A 14131-nucleotide genomic window follows, 5' to 3' on the forward strand; every position below is an offset into this window, starting at 1 on the left:
GTTTGATTTACGTCGACGTGACCGGTCATCACGTTGACGGGACTTCGGCCCATCCGGAAGGGAGAATATCGGCAGGCCCAAAATCGGCTGCCTTGCGCAGACCCGTGCCATTCTCCGACGTCAGCGGCGCCATTAACGCCCCGCCGACTTTTCTCCCTTCGGAGACTTCGGCAACCGGCGGGGGGCGGGATTCACGGCGGCCAACGGCCATTCTCCGACCCGCTGGGGGGTCGGAGAATGACGCCCCAGGTTTTACCAACTGCCATGGCAGGATTCGAACCTCGGTCCCCAGAGCATGACTCTGAGGCGGGATTCTCCGAGACTGCGCAGGTGTCGGAGAATCGCCGAGGGGGAGTGCGTGAATCCCGCCATGCCGCTCCGACGCCCGGCCGCCGATCCTCCGGCGACTGGAGGATTGACGGCAATCGTGCCCGCGCGGGTGCCGGTCAGGGGCCGTTGAAAGCGGCCCCCGGGGCGATTCTCCGTGCTCGATGGGCCGAGTGCCCGTCGCCGTCGTTCGCGTATGGTCCTACCCGGCGGGACCTTGGCGATCTGGCTGCGGGGGCCATACTGGTGGGGGGGGGGGGGGGGGGGGCGGGCTGGGGGAGCCGACTCCGGGGTGGACCTCCACGGTGTCCAGACCCGCGATCGGGGGCAACCGACCGGCGGGCGAGCTCATTCTGGGGGCGGGTCCTTTGATCCTATGCGCCGGGCCCCTGTAGGGCTCCACCATGTTGCCCGAAAGCCACGCGGAGACGGCCATGGCGCGCATGCGCGGACCCACGCCGGCCATGCAGGGCTGGCTTTCAGCACAGGAGCAGCGCACAGCACTCCGGCGCCATGCTAGCCCCTGAGGAAGGGGAGAATGACTGGGCCTGGAGGCCTGTTGACGCCGGCATCGCTTGCGCCGGTTTTGACGCCTCCGTCAACACATGGCCGGGATTCGGAGAATCCCGGCCCCAGTCACTGGATTATTGGTCCAGTGACAATACCACCACATCACTGCCTCCCCTCACATCAACAATGCTCTCAAGTTGTATGGGATATATTTTAAAATTCTCAGGGAATTAAAGATAAAATAAGTAAAGCTTTCTTTGATAATTTTCAGAACTACTTTAGTGACAAAGGGATAAAAAATGATTGGAGGAATGCAAATATAGTTGCAATATTCAAAGAAGTAAGCCGCTGATGGACAGATTAATTAGTTAGCAGTTGCATGAGTCAATTTGACCACAACTATTGCTCTGTATGTTCATCTTATTGTTTAGTAAAGTTGCTCAATGATTTGAAGCACGCATTGCTCAGCGGAAACATAATTCAATGAAGACTGAAAGAATACACATGCAAAAGACAGCTATCTAGTTCAGATTACATTTTTACATCTGCAGACTTTTCTATATTAACTGTAGATGGGGATAGTGTAAGCCAGCTCTTAGTAATACCAGAGGTTCAAGCTGGTTACAGGAGCAACCAATGCTCCTAAATTCAACTTTTCTACAGCAAACCAGAATTTATAACATACCCTCTAGTCTGAGGTCAACCCAGTGGTCAACTGTTGTACAAGAGTCAGAGGATGCATTCAAAAGCACAGAAGGGAACTTGCAGTGGCGGCTATGAAGGAGTAAGTCGCACATTTGGTGGCTCCCGCTCTGGTCGGACTTTTGGACCTTTCCCCCGTTTTTCTACCGGACTTGAATTGTAAAACGGATGTTAGTGGCAACTGTTTACTGAATTCCCACTTCGGTGCATGGAGAGAAGGACTAGAAGTGTTCGTAAAGGCAGAAACAAAAAGATAGAAAAGGCTTGGGCTGTAGCTGCAACAGAGGACAGCATGGCGGAGGTTCGGACCTCTGGCTTGTCGACCCAGCAGTCTATGGAGCAGCTGATGCAAGTCATTCAGGAGGGCTTTGCTATGCAGAAACGGAACTGCTTGGACCCGATAAAAGAGTCGATTGAGCGGTTGGAGCATAGATTGGACGCCCAGGATCGGGCGATCCAGAAGGTGGAGAAGGCACTGGCTGAACAGGAGGAACATCAGACTGCGGTGGAGCTGGGGATGCTGAGGGATGAGCAGAAGAAGCTCCTGGAGAAGGTGGAAGACCAAGAGAATAGGTCCCGCCGGCAGAACCTAAGAATCGTCGGGCTCCCGGAGGGGTCCGAAGGAACGGACGCTGGGCATACATTGCAGACATGTTTGTGAAGCTGCTGGGGGATGGGGCATTCTCTCAGCTCACAGAGCACTCGCGAGGAAGCCGCGAATGGGAGACCCCCCCCGAGGGCAATGGTGTGAGGTTCCACAGGTTCTCGGATAAGGAGCGCATGCTAGTGGGCCAAGCAGACACGGAGCTGTAAATGGAACAATAGCATCCTGCAGGTTTACCAGAACCTGAGTGTAGAGGTGGCCAGGAGGAGAGCAGGCTTCAACCAGATCAGGTCGATCCTTTTTAAGGAAAAGGTGAAGTTTGGACTGTTATACCCAGCCCATGAGGATCAGCACTTCTACTTCGAGTCGCCCGAGGACGTGTTGGACTTTGCGAAAAAGGGCTGGTGATGGATTGCGAACTTTTGAACTTGGCTGCAACGTTCATGATTTTGTTTTTTCTTTTTGTTTCTCTGTTTTTGTAAAAAGTTTCTCGTTTTGCGTTTCATGGAAGATGTTTGTGATGCCGTTTTCATTGATTTGGAACCAGCGGTAAAGCTCAGTGAGTTAAGGTTTTCATTTGCACTAGTTGGGGGATAGTTTTGATCTTGGTGTTTTTCTGTTGGGCAATTTTGTGGGGATTGTTTGATGTTGGAGTTTGTTTGTATGAGCGGGGGGCGGGTACAATAGGCGGGAGACTATCTGACGCCGGGGATGGGGGCCACCAAGCTAGCTGGGTGAGCTAGCTCTCGGAAGTGCAGTGGGGGGTGTGCATATGTTTGGTTTAGTAAATGGATTGTTACTAGGGGTCGAGGGTGTTCTGCTGACGAGGGAGGGACTTGGGCTGAGGGACAGAGAGGAGGTTGGGGGCGGGGACTGCCTGATTGGTGGGGGGGGGCGGGGGGGGGGGGCAATGAGCCCCCCAACTAGGCAGATCACCAGGGATATCGGTCAAAAGGGCACGTGTGTTCGCGCATCTTAGGGGATTGAAGGCGGATGTGGTAATGTTGCAGGAGACGCACCTTAGAGTAACGGACCGGGTTAGACTGAGGAAAGGCTGGGTCAGTCAGGTCTTTCACTCGGGACTAGATTCAAAGACTAGAGGGGTCGCGATCCTGATAAGTGAGTGGTGTTTGAGGCGGGTAGAATAGTCTCGGACGTGGGAGGTCGGTACATTATGGTCAGTGGGAAGCTAGAGGAGTGCAGATGGTATTAGTAAATGTGTATGCGCCAAATTAGGATGATGTGGAATTTATAAAGAGGATGCTGGGAAAGACACCGGACCTGGACTTGCACAGGTTGGTCATGGGAGGGGACTTCAATACAGTTATGGACCCTGGCTTGGACCGGTCTCGAAAACGGGCAGGATGCCAGCAATGGCAAAGGAACTAAGAGTGTTCATGGAGCTGATAGAGGGGGGGGGGGGGGGGGAGATCCATGGAGATTTGGGCAACCGAGGAGTTCTCCTTCTACTTACACGTGCATAAAGTGTATTCCCGGATTGATTTCTTTATTTTGAGCAGGGCCTTGCTAGTTGGGGTGGTGGACACAGGGTACTCGGCAATTACAATCATAGACCCTGCTCCACACTGGGTTCACCTGCAGGTTAGTAAAGACAGTAACCAGCGCCCGCACTGGAGGTTGGATGTGGGACTTTTGGCGGATGAAGGGGTGTGCGAGCAGCTGAGGAAATGTATTCAGAGCTACCTGCAGATCAATGACACGGGGGAAATTTCAGCAGCAGTGGTGTGGGAAGCACTGAAGGCGGTGGTCAGGGGGAGCTGATCTCGATCCAGGCCCATAGGAAGAAGGAGGACAGAGCAGAGACGGACCGACTGGTAAAGGGGATACTACAGATTGATAGGAGGTATGCGGAGACCCCAGAGGCAGGGCTTTTAAGGGAACAGCGGAGGTTACAGGCGGAGTTTAGCTTGCTGACCACAGGGACGGCGGTGGAGCAGCTGACAAAGGCAAGGAGGGGGCGATCGATGAACATGGAGAGAAGGCCAGCAGAATGCTTGCACAGCAGCTTAGGAAGAGGGAGGCAGCTAGGGAAAGTAAAGGACGGAGATGGGAACCTGGTTGGTGATTCAATAGGGGTGAATAGGCGGCTGTACAGGTCGGAGCCCCCGACGGGGCCGTAGGGGATGAGGCACTTCTTGGACGGGTTGAATTTCCCAAAGGTGGACGGGGAGCGGGTAGAAGGGCTGGGGGCCCCAATCGGGCTGGACGAGATAGTGGAGGGCTTGAAGGCCATGCAGGCGGGTAAGGCCCCGGGCACGGACAGGTACCCAGTGGAGTTGTATAAAACATTCTCGGGGATATTGGGGTCGGTGTTGTTGAGGATGTTCAATGAGGCAAGGGAAAGAGGACTTCGCTGATTCTTAAGCGGGACAAGAACCCGGAGCTGTGTGGGTCCAACAGGCCAATCTCCCTGTTGAATGTAGATGCCAAGATGCTGGCCAAAATCTTGTCCTCCAGGATCGAGGATTGTGTTCCGGACGTTATTGGGGAGGACCAGACGGGGTTTGTTAAGGGCAGGCAGTCGGTGGCCAATGTAAGAAGGCTGTTAAATGTGTTCATGATGCCCCCGGAAGATAGGAAGGTGGAGGTAGTGATCTCAATGGATGCAGAAAAGGCTTTTGATCGGGTAGAATGGGATTATCTGTGGGAGATACTGGGACGGTTCGGATTCGGGCGGGGCTTTAATGACTGGGTCAGTTTACTGTATGAGGCTCATGTGGCAAGTGTACGGATGAATAGGACAACTTCGGACTATTTTAGACTGCACCGGGGGACGAGACAGGGATGCCTCTTCTCCCCACTGTTGTTTGCGCTGGCGATAGAGCCGTTGGCAATTGCTCTGAGAGCCTCCAGGGGCTGGAGAGGACTGGTCCGGGGGGTGGGGGGGGGGGAGAATGCGGATGACCTGCTTCTGTACGTTTCGGACCCAATAGAGGGGATGGAAGAAATCATGAGGATTTTGGGGGAATTTGGCCGGTTTTCGGGGTATAAGCTTAATATGGGAAAAAGTGAGATGTTTGTGGTCCAGGCGAGGGGACAGGGAGAGCTGCCGTTTAGGTTAGTAGAGGGAAGCTTTAGGTACCTAGGCATCCAAGTGGCGCAGGAATGGGACCGGCTGCATAAATTAAATCTGGCCGCTAGTAGACCAAATGAAGGACAATTTTCAGAGATAGGACGCGCTTCCGTTGTCTCTGGCTGGGAGGGTGCAGACGGTCCTCCTGAGATTCCTATTTGTATTTCAGTGTCTCTCCATCTTTAATCCGCAGTCCTTTTTTAAGCAGTCAACAGAGTGATCACGGCCTTCGTCTGGACGGGCAAGAGCCCGCGAGTAAGGAAGGTAATGCTTGAGCGGAGTCGGGGAGCGAGCGGGCTGGCGTTGCCAAATTTTAGCAACTATTACTGGGCGGCTAATATAGCCATGATCAGGAAGTGGGTGGTGGGGGAGGGGTCGGCATGGGTGCATATTGAGGCGGCTTCATGTAAGGACACCAGTCTGGGGGTGTTCGTAACTGCGCCTCTGCCGTTCCCGCCGGCACGGTACTCCACCAGTCCAGTGGTGGTGGCGGCCCTGAGAGTTTGGGGCCAGTGGAGGTGGCATGTGGGAGCATTGGTCTGGGCCCCAATCTGTGATAATCACCGGTTTGCCCCGGGGAGTATGGATGGGGGGTTCCAGTTATGGCGGAGAACGGGGATTGAGAGGATGGGGGATATGTTCATAGAGGGGAGCTTTCCGAGTATATGGACGTTGGAGGAAAAGCTTGGGTTGGCGAGGGGAAACAAATTCAGGTATCTGCAGGTGCGGGACTTCCTACGTAAACAGGTGTCAACCTTCCCGCTCCTACCGCTAAGGGGGATTCAGGACAGGGTAGTTTCCAGAGGGTGGGTAGGAGGAGGGACCGTCTCAGACATTTATAAGGAGCTTAAGGGGTCGGAAGAGACTCAGACCGAGGAGCTGAAGCACAAGTGGGAGGAGGAGCTGGGAGGTGAGATAGAGGATGGTCTTTGGGCAGACGCGTTGGGTAGAGTCAACGCGTCCGCAACATGTGCCAGGCTCAGCCTGATGCAATTTAAGGTTGTTCACCGGGCTCACATGGCAGTGGCCCGGATGAGCAGATTCTTTGGGGTGGAGGACACGTGTGCAAAATGTGCGGGAGGATCAGCGAACCATGTCCACATGTTTTGGACATGTCCAAAGCTTAGGGGATTTTGGCAGGGGTTTGCGGATGTCATGTCCACGGTGTTAAAAACAAGGGTGGCGCTGAGTCCAGAGGTGACGATTTTCGGGGTGTCAGAAGACCCGGGAATCCAGGAGGAGAAAGAGGCGGACGTTCTGGCCTTTGCTTCCCTGATATCCCAGAGACGGATACTATTAGCATGGAGGGACTCAAAGCCCCCGAAGTCAGAGACCTGGCTATCGGACATGGCTAGCTTTCTCTGTTTGGAGAAAATCATGTTCACCTTGAGAGGGTCACTGTTAGGGTTCACCCGGAGGTGGCAACCGTTCATCGACTTCTTTGCGGAAAATTAATCGTCAGCAGGCGGGGGTGGGGGAGTAGTTTAGATTAGAGTAGGGGGTTAATAAGGTTGGGACCTGTACGAAAGGTAAATGGCTTTTGCACTATGATTATGGTTTCATGTATATTGTTTATTTTGTTGTTGTTACTGTATCAAAAATACCTCAATAAAATGTTTACTAAAGAAAAAAGAAAAGTAGAGAAGGATGCAGATCAGTTATAACTGGACTGTGTTATGTTTCTGGACCTGACCCCCAAGGGGGCCAGTAACCTTTTGTTTAAAATAGACAAAGCACGAGATTCACAACACTTATTTTTATTCTTTCACATATGGGCATCAGTGGCTGGGCCAGCATATATTGCCAATCCCTAATAGCCTTGAGAACCTGGCCATGTTTCTCGACACCATGGATAAGAGGCAGGGCACTCTGTTCCCCTGAGGGGGGTTGGTAAACCAGCAACAGGGTCAGCAATGCCGCCTGGGTGGCAATGGCAGCTGCAGTGAGTGCGAGCAGCATGATCAGGAGGACCACCGTCCAATGTCGGAAGAATACCTTCAATGAACTGCAAGGGTATGTTACCATCTCTTTCATGGCACCAGTCCTGCCTGCCAACCCTCAAAATCCCCCCCGCCCCCTTAATTCACTGGCCGACACCTTGCACCCTCCCAACATTTGATCTTCAAGCTTGTTCCTGAGAATCCCCTGCACACCCCGTCCATGTCTAGGTGCAGTGCCCACACATGCCACCTGCTATAGACCCCTCTGACCCATCAAGCATGCAGCTCACAATGCCTTGTCTTTGTCTCCACAGGAGAAGATAGCCCATAATAAGAGGGAAAGGGCTAAGATGGGAGGAGGAATCCCAGAGATCTGGGGCGTCATTCTCCGACCCCCCTACGGGTCGGAGAATGGCCGTTGGCCACCGTGAATCCCGCCACCGCCCCCGCCGAAGTCTCCGGTACCGGAGATTGGGCGGGGACGGGAATCGGGCCGCGCCGGTTGGCGGGACCCCCCGCTCAATTCTCCGGCCCGGATGGGCCGAAGTCCCACCCAGACATTGCCTGTCCCGCCGGCGTAAATCAAAGCTGGTATTTACCGGCGGGACCAGGCGGCGTGGGCGGGATCCGGGGTCCTGGGGGGGGGCGCGGGGCGATCTGACCCTGGGGGGGTGCCCCCACGGTGGCCTGGCCCGCGATCGGGGCCCACCGATCCGCGGGCGGGCCTGTGCCGTGGGGGCACTCTTTCCCTTCCGCCTCCGCCACGGCCTCCACCATGGCGGAGGCGGAAGAGACTCTCCCCACTGCGCATGCGTGGGAAACTGTCGGCGGCCGCTGACGCTCCGCGCATGCGCCGCATTTCCGCGCCAGCTGGCGGGGCACCAAACGCCATTTCCACCAGCTGGTGGGGCAACAAACGCCATTTCCGCCAGCTGGCGGGGCGGAAATCCCTCCGGTGTCGGCCTAGCCCCTCAATGTTGGGGCTCGGCCCCCAAAGATGCGGAGCATTCCGCACCTTTGGGCCTGCGCGATGCCCGTCTGATTGGCGCCGTTTTTGGCGCCAGTCGGCGGACATCGCGCCGTTGGGGGAGAATTTCGCCCCTGAGTCCTCATCTCCTATGAGGTACAGGCCCTGGAGACTGCAGGATTGCTTGAGTAGAGAGTAGTGACCAACAGAGTTCATTCAGATGACCTGTTGCAAGTGAGTTGTTGATGCCCACAAAGTTATCCTTCCTTCTCACTGATTCCATGTCCATTGTCTTGCAGGATCACCATCTGATGAGCGCCACCCCCCCCCGCACCCAAGATAACTCCGAGGAGAACTCCAGTGATGCACCACAGCTAACATCCGCACTTTCCGACGAGTGCAGAGACACATATCTTGGTGGGCGACATTAGTGGACAGGCTGTGGGGGCACTATCAGGTGAGCACCACACAGTTGCTGATAATCAACGAATAGATGGGGAAACGGGGAAATTAGAGAGAAAAGGGAGAGAAAAAATAATAAATCCGGGGGGGGGGGGGGCGGGGAGAGAGAGAAACACCATATGAACACCCAACCTGGGGGGAGTAGATGAGAAAACGCTGGGGGACACAAAAGGGACAACAGCCAAAGTTGACAGGGGAAAGAAAAGAAAGGGGGGTAACAGCCCCCCCTCCAAAACACCGACCAGGGGGGACACAAGGGGGTGGGGGCAGGGAAGGGTGGGCAGGACCACACGCCAAGCTAAATAACGGCAGAATGTAAAGTGGAGAACCTCAGGGAGGGAAAAGGCAAACCTTTCTTTCTGTCTTGTACAATGAATAAACACGGCCAACATGTACATAATTGTTTATAAATTTTGAAAATGCCAATAATAAAGACTTAAATAAAAAACAGATGCTGATACACATCAGGACTCCCCTGGGTCCCAGCCAGATGTCGGGCCTCTGAACAAGGTCCTCCCAGAGCTGATGCAGCTGACAGGACACAGCCGTGACATTCAGGAAGAGGTGTCGGCGACATTCCAGCGACTACAAAGATGATTTGGGGAATCCCAAAGCAACAAGCGCAGGATTTGGTGCTGGCAATACGTGGCACCCTGCTAGTGGAAAACAGTGGAAAACCTGGAGCACTACATCTGCTCCTTGAGTAATGGTGTCGAAGGCATGTCTCAGTCTGTGACAACCTTGGCTGAGGGCCTCGACATCGTGTCCAATTCAATGAGGGATGTGTCCCAGACACAGGTGGACATTGCTGAGGCTCTCCAGGGCGTGACTAAGTCACTGAGGACCATCGCTGAGGGCGTCAACACCATGGTGTAGACAATGGGGAGCCTCCAGGACTGGCAGTGCCAGATGATCCAGAGGCTGCTGGAGTTCACTCCAGTTGCTCCTCCGTCCCATGGGCAACCTCAGGGAGGAGGAAGTGCTGGAGCCGAACCTGGGGCCTTCCACCAATGATACGACAGCGGTCTCCAGTTCTTTTGAATTCCACCCACCGACACCAGCGTATTTCAAGTACAGCAGCCAGAACAGGGTGGCACAGCGGCGCCTTGACATCAGTAAGCCAGCCAAGGCCACCCGGCACCAAGCCCTCCAGAGGACGTCCATTAAAGGCCACAAGGCACGGAAAGCAGGAGACTTCCTCCACCTCTGATGTGCATTCTTGGAACACACCTAGATGTGCAGTTAGACCACGGAAGATCAAGAAGAGTGAGAAACACTGAGTGGTCAAAGAGGTCACTATTCATAACTAGGGGACTGGAAATCTGCCACATTGAAATGTTTTGATCATTAAACATGTCACACCTGATACATATGAAGCCTCTGGCACTTTAGCCTTCACAACGGGCTTGGCCACACCCCAATCATCTGTTCCTCCCGCCCCAGCACAGTGGGCCAAGATTAAAAATCCCAGACGCAGAATGCATCATAAGGATGGGTGTGAGGGGCGGCAAGTGGTGGAATTCCCGCGGCTGCTGCCACGCACAGTACAGGACAGGGTGCTCTCGGGGGGGTTGGTGGGAGTGGGGAAGATCTCGGAAACTTTCCAGGAGGAGGATGAGTTGAAAGGTAAGTGGGAGGAGGAGTTGGGAGAGTAGATCGAAGAGGGGACGTGGGCAGATGCCCTCGGGAGGGTGAACTCTTCCTCTTCGTGCGCGAGGCTCAGCCTCATGCAGTTTAAGACCAGAAGACATAGAAACGGAAGTAAGGCCATTTGGCCCATCGAGTCCACTGCACCATTCAATCATGGCTGATTTAAGGTGCTGCACAGGGCACACATGACCGGGACAAGGATGAGCCGGTTCTTTGGGGGTGAGGACAGGTGTGTTAGCTGCTCAGGGAGCCCAGCAAATCACACCCATATGTTCTGGGCATGCCCAGCGCTGGAGGAATTTTGGAAGGGCATAGCGAGGACGGTGTCGGGGGTGGTAGGATCCAGGGTCAGGCCGGGCTGGGGGCTCGCAATATTTGGGGTTGCAGGGGAGCCGGGAGTGCAGGAGGCGAAAGAGACCGGTATTCTGGCCTTTGCGTCCCTGGTAGCCCGTCGAAGGATCCTCCTTCAGTGGAGGGATGCGAGGCCCCCAAGCGTGGAATCCTGGATCAACGATATGGCGGGGTTTATTAAATTGGAGAGGGTGAAATTTGCCTTAAGGGGATAGGTACAAGGATTCTTTAGGCGGTGGCAACCGTTCTTGGACTTCTTGGCAGAGCGGTAGACAATGGTCAGCAGCAGTAACCCGGGGGGGGGGGGGGGGGGGGGTTCTATTTTATTTTTGTTTATTTACCCTGGGGGATCTGAGGGTGTGTATATATTTGCTATGTGTTAACTCGGGGTGTTAATTTATTATTTATGTATATGGGGGAGGGGGGTACGGGGGTTGTTTTAATTTGTTCTGTATTTAATTTTACTGGGTTTCTTTTTCATTCGTTGTTGATATTTTGTGAAAACCCTAATAAAAAATTTTTTTTTTAAAAGGATGGGTGTGAGGGCACTGTCAGCAGAAAGACAAGTCTTTTGGACGGAGACATTAAATCAAGGTCCCATCTGCCTGTTCAAGTGGATGTAAAAGATTCTACAGTGTTATTTTGAAAAAGAGCACGTAAGTTATGCCTGGTGTCCCAGAGTCACAGTGTAACTTGCAGTATAGAACGAGGCCATTTGGTCCGGCAAGTCCAGAACGGCTCTCCAGTGAATAGTCCAGCCAGTCCCACACCCCATAGCCCTACAAGTTTATTTCTTTCAAGTGCCCATCCAATTTTCTTTTGAAGTTGTTGATTGTTTCCGCACTCACGCACTCATGGACAGCAAGTTCTATTACCATTCACTGTATAAAGAAGTTCTTCCTCTCATTTTCCTTCACCTTTTGTCCAGCATCTTAAATTTGCTTCCACTAGTCCTTTTACAATCCGCTAATCTTGCCAACCTCACCTAAGCCTATCATAATCTTGTATACCTCATTCAAATCTCCTTCTCAATTTCCGTTACTCCAAGGAGAATAAACCCAGCCTTTTCAAACTAACTTTGTGACTAAAAACGCGCATCCTACAACCATTCTCGAAAATCTCCTCTGCACCCTATCAAGGACTTCTACATCTTTCCTAAAGTGTTGACCATAACTGTTCGCAATACTCTAGTTGGGGCCTCACCAAACGTAGACCAAATGTTCCACCTTGTGGGGTAATCTAGAACGAGAGGTCACAGATATAGGTTGAGAGGCGGTAGATTTAAAACCGAGATGAGGAGGAATACTTCTCGCAGGAGTGGTGAATTTGTGGAATTGCTGCCCCATAGTGGGTGAGTCTGAATCATTAGTTGGTTTCAAAGAAGGAGGTAGATCTATTTCTGATTTTAAAGGGTTGTTAAAGGGATATGGAGACAGGCAAGGAAAGGGGGTTGGATTTGAGACCAAGAAGAGATCAGCCATGATCTGATGAATGCAGGGCTCGAAGGGGCTGAATTGCCTACTTCTGCTCCTAATTCCTATATTGCTTAACCAGGTTCAGATTTTCCTGCTTTTCAACTCAATGCTTCTTATTTATGGAACTCATAAGCACTTTGAGATGTCTGATCATGAAAAGTGCTGTATAAATGTATGTCTTTCTGTTATTTTTTTCCGTTACATCAGCAGGGCATCATATAATGAATTTCTTTCAAAAATGTAATTGCAACATCTTGGGGTCATCCTTGGGAGATTTCTTCTGTTATAAAGAGTAGTTTACAGAATTTTCAGATAAGGACGGAAATACAACAATTTGTATGTAAAAGGCAATTTGCTTTAAGCTATTACTGAAATTCTAACTCCCTTATAGTACAAATAGCACAATATCAATGTTTAGAAAGATCGGGAACCCTGTAGTTTTTCAATTGAGTAACTGAAAGAATAGGAAAATTCAACGGCCAACTTCCTAAATGAAACATTTATCCGTTGAACCAAGAACAACAAACTTGCATTTATATAGCAGCTTTATCAGGGAAAGCATTTCAACTCACATTACAGGAACAGAAAACCAGACAAAAATTGACACTGAGCTGAAAGGGGAGGATATTTGGAGAATGTAACAAAAAGTTTGGTTAAAGAGATAGGTTTTAAGGTTGGGCTTAAATGATTAAAAACTGAGAGATTTCTGGACAGAATCTTAGAGCTTAGGGCCTAGAAAGGTCAAGGCACAGCCAACAATGGTGGGATGAAAGGAGTGGGGGACCCACAAGAGGTCAGAACTGGAGGAATGCAGAGCTATTTGAAGGTTATAGGATTGGAAAAGGGTATAGAGATGGGAGAAGGATATAGTGATGGGAGAAATGTATAGAGATGGGAGAAGGATATAGTGATGGGAGAAGGGTATAGAGATGGGAGATGCAAAATCTTGGAGGAATTTAAACATTAAGACCAGGGCCAGGATTCTCCCCTACCCGGCGGGACGGGGGGTCCTGGTGGGATGGAGTGGCGTGAACCATTCCGGCGTCGGGCCGCCCCAAAGGTGCGTATTTCTCCGCACCTTTAGGAGCCAAGCCTTCACCTTGAGGGGCTAGGCCCGCGCCGGAGTGGTTGGCGCGGCGCCGGCCGGCGGGAAAGGCCTTTGGCGCCGAGGCGGAAGGAAAAGAGTGCCCCCACGGTACAGGCCCGCTTGCGGATCGATGGGCCCCGATCGCGGGCCAGGCCACCGTGGGGGCACCCCCCGGGGCCAGATCGCCCCGCGCCCCCCCCCCCCCCAGGACCCAGTCCGCGCCGCCAGTCCCGCTGGTAAGGTAGGTGGTTTGTTTCACGGCGGTGGGACTGGCACGACAGCAGCGGGGCTTCGGCCCATCGCAGGCCGGAGAATCGCCGGGGGGGGGGGGGGGGCCGCAGACCAGCGCGGCATGATTCCCGCCCCCGCCAAATTTTCGTTGATGGAGAATTCGGCAGCCGGCGGGATTCACGCCGCCCCCCAGCAATTCTCCGACCTGGCGGGGGGTCGGAGAATCCCGCCCCAGAACTTTCAACTCAAAACATTGCTGTACTGGGATTCACAGTAGATCAGAGAGCACAGAGTGATAGGTGAGAAGAAACTTATGCAAGTTAGAATATGAAAAGCAGAGTTTTGGATGAGCTCCAATTTAGAGAGCGCTGAAGATGAGACATGATAAAGAATATTGGAATAGTCGAGACTGGAAGCATGAAGGAGCATTTCAGCAGCAGAAGGACTTGGACGGGGCAGAGATTGTAAGGTTATGGTGGGATAAGTATGAGGACCTTTGTGACAAGAAGGATACGGGATTGGAAGTTCCCTTTCGGGTCAAATAATGTTATGAATAATCTGGTTCAGCTTGAATATGTATCAGGGCATCCGATGAAATCAGTGGCTAGGAAATGAAGTTTTTGCCAGGGGTTTTAATGTGTGTGACATCGAAAGGCTTAACTGCCTTTCAGGAAAGGTAAGTAAATTGCTGCATGATTCAATGCATTGATGTGTCAGTATAACAGTTTCTC

General features: G+C 52.5%; 1 protein-coding gene across 15 annotated transcripts in view; it reads right to left on the reverse strand.

The window, feature by feature from the left end:
* dlg3 (discs, large homolog 3 (Drosophila)) overlaps positions 1-14131 on the reverse strand; it is a 1021949-nt gene that overhangs the window by 88182 nt on the left and 919636 nt on the right. The window lies entirely within an intron of this gene.

This window comes from Scyliorhinus torazame, chromosome 5 (genome assembly GCF_047496885.1).
Source record: "Scyliorhinus torazame isolate Kashiwa2021f chromosome 5, sScyTor2.1, whole genome shotgun sequence".
Taxonomy (NCBI): domain Eukaryota; kingdom Metazoa; phylum Chordata; class Chondrichthyes; order Carcharhiniformes; family Scyliorhinidae; genus Scyliorhinus; species Scyliorhinus torazame.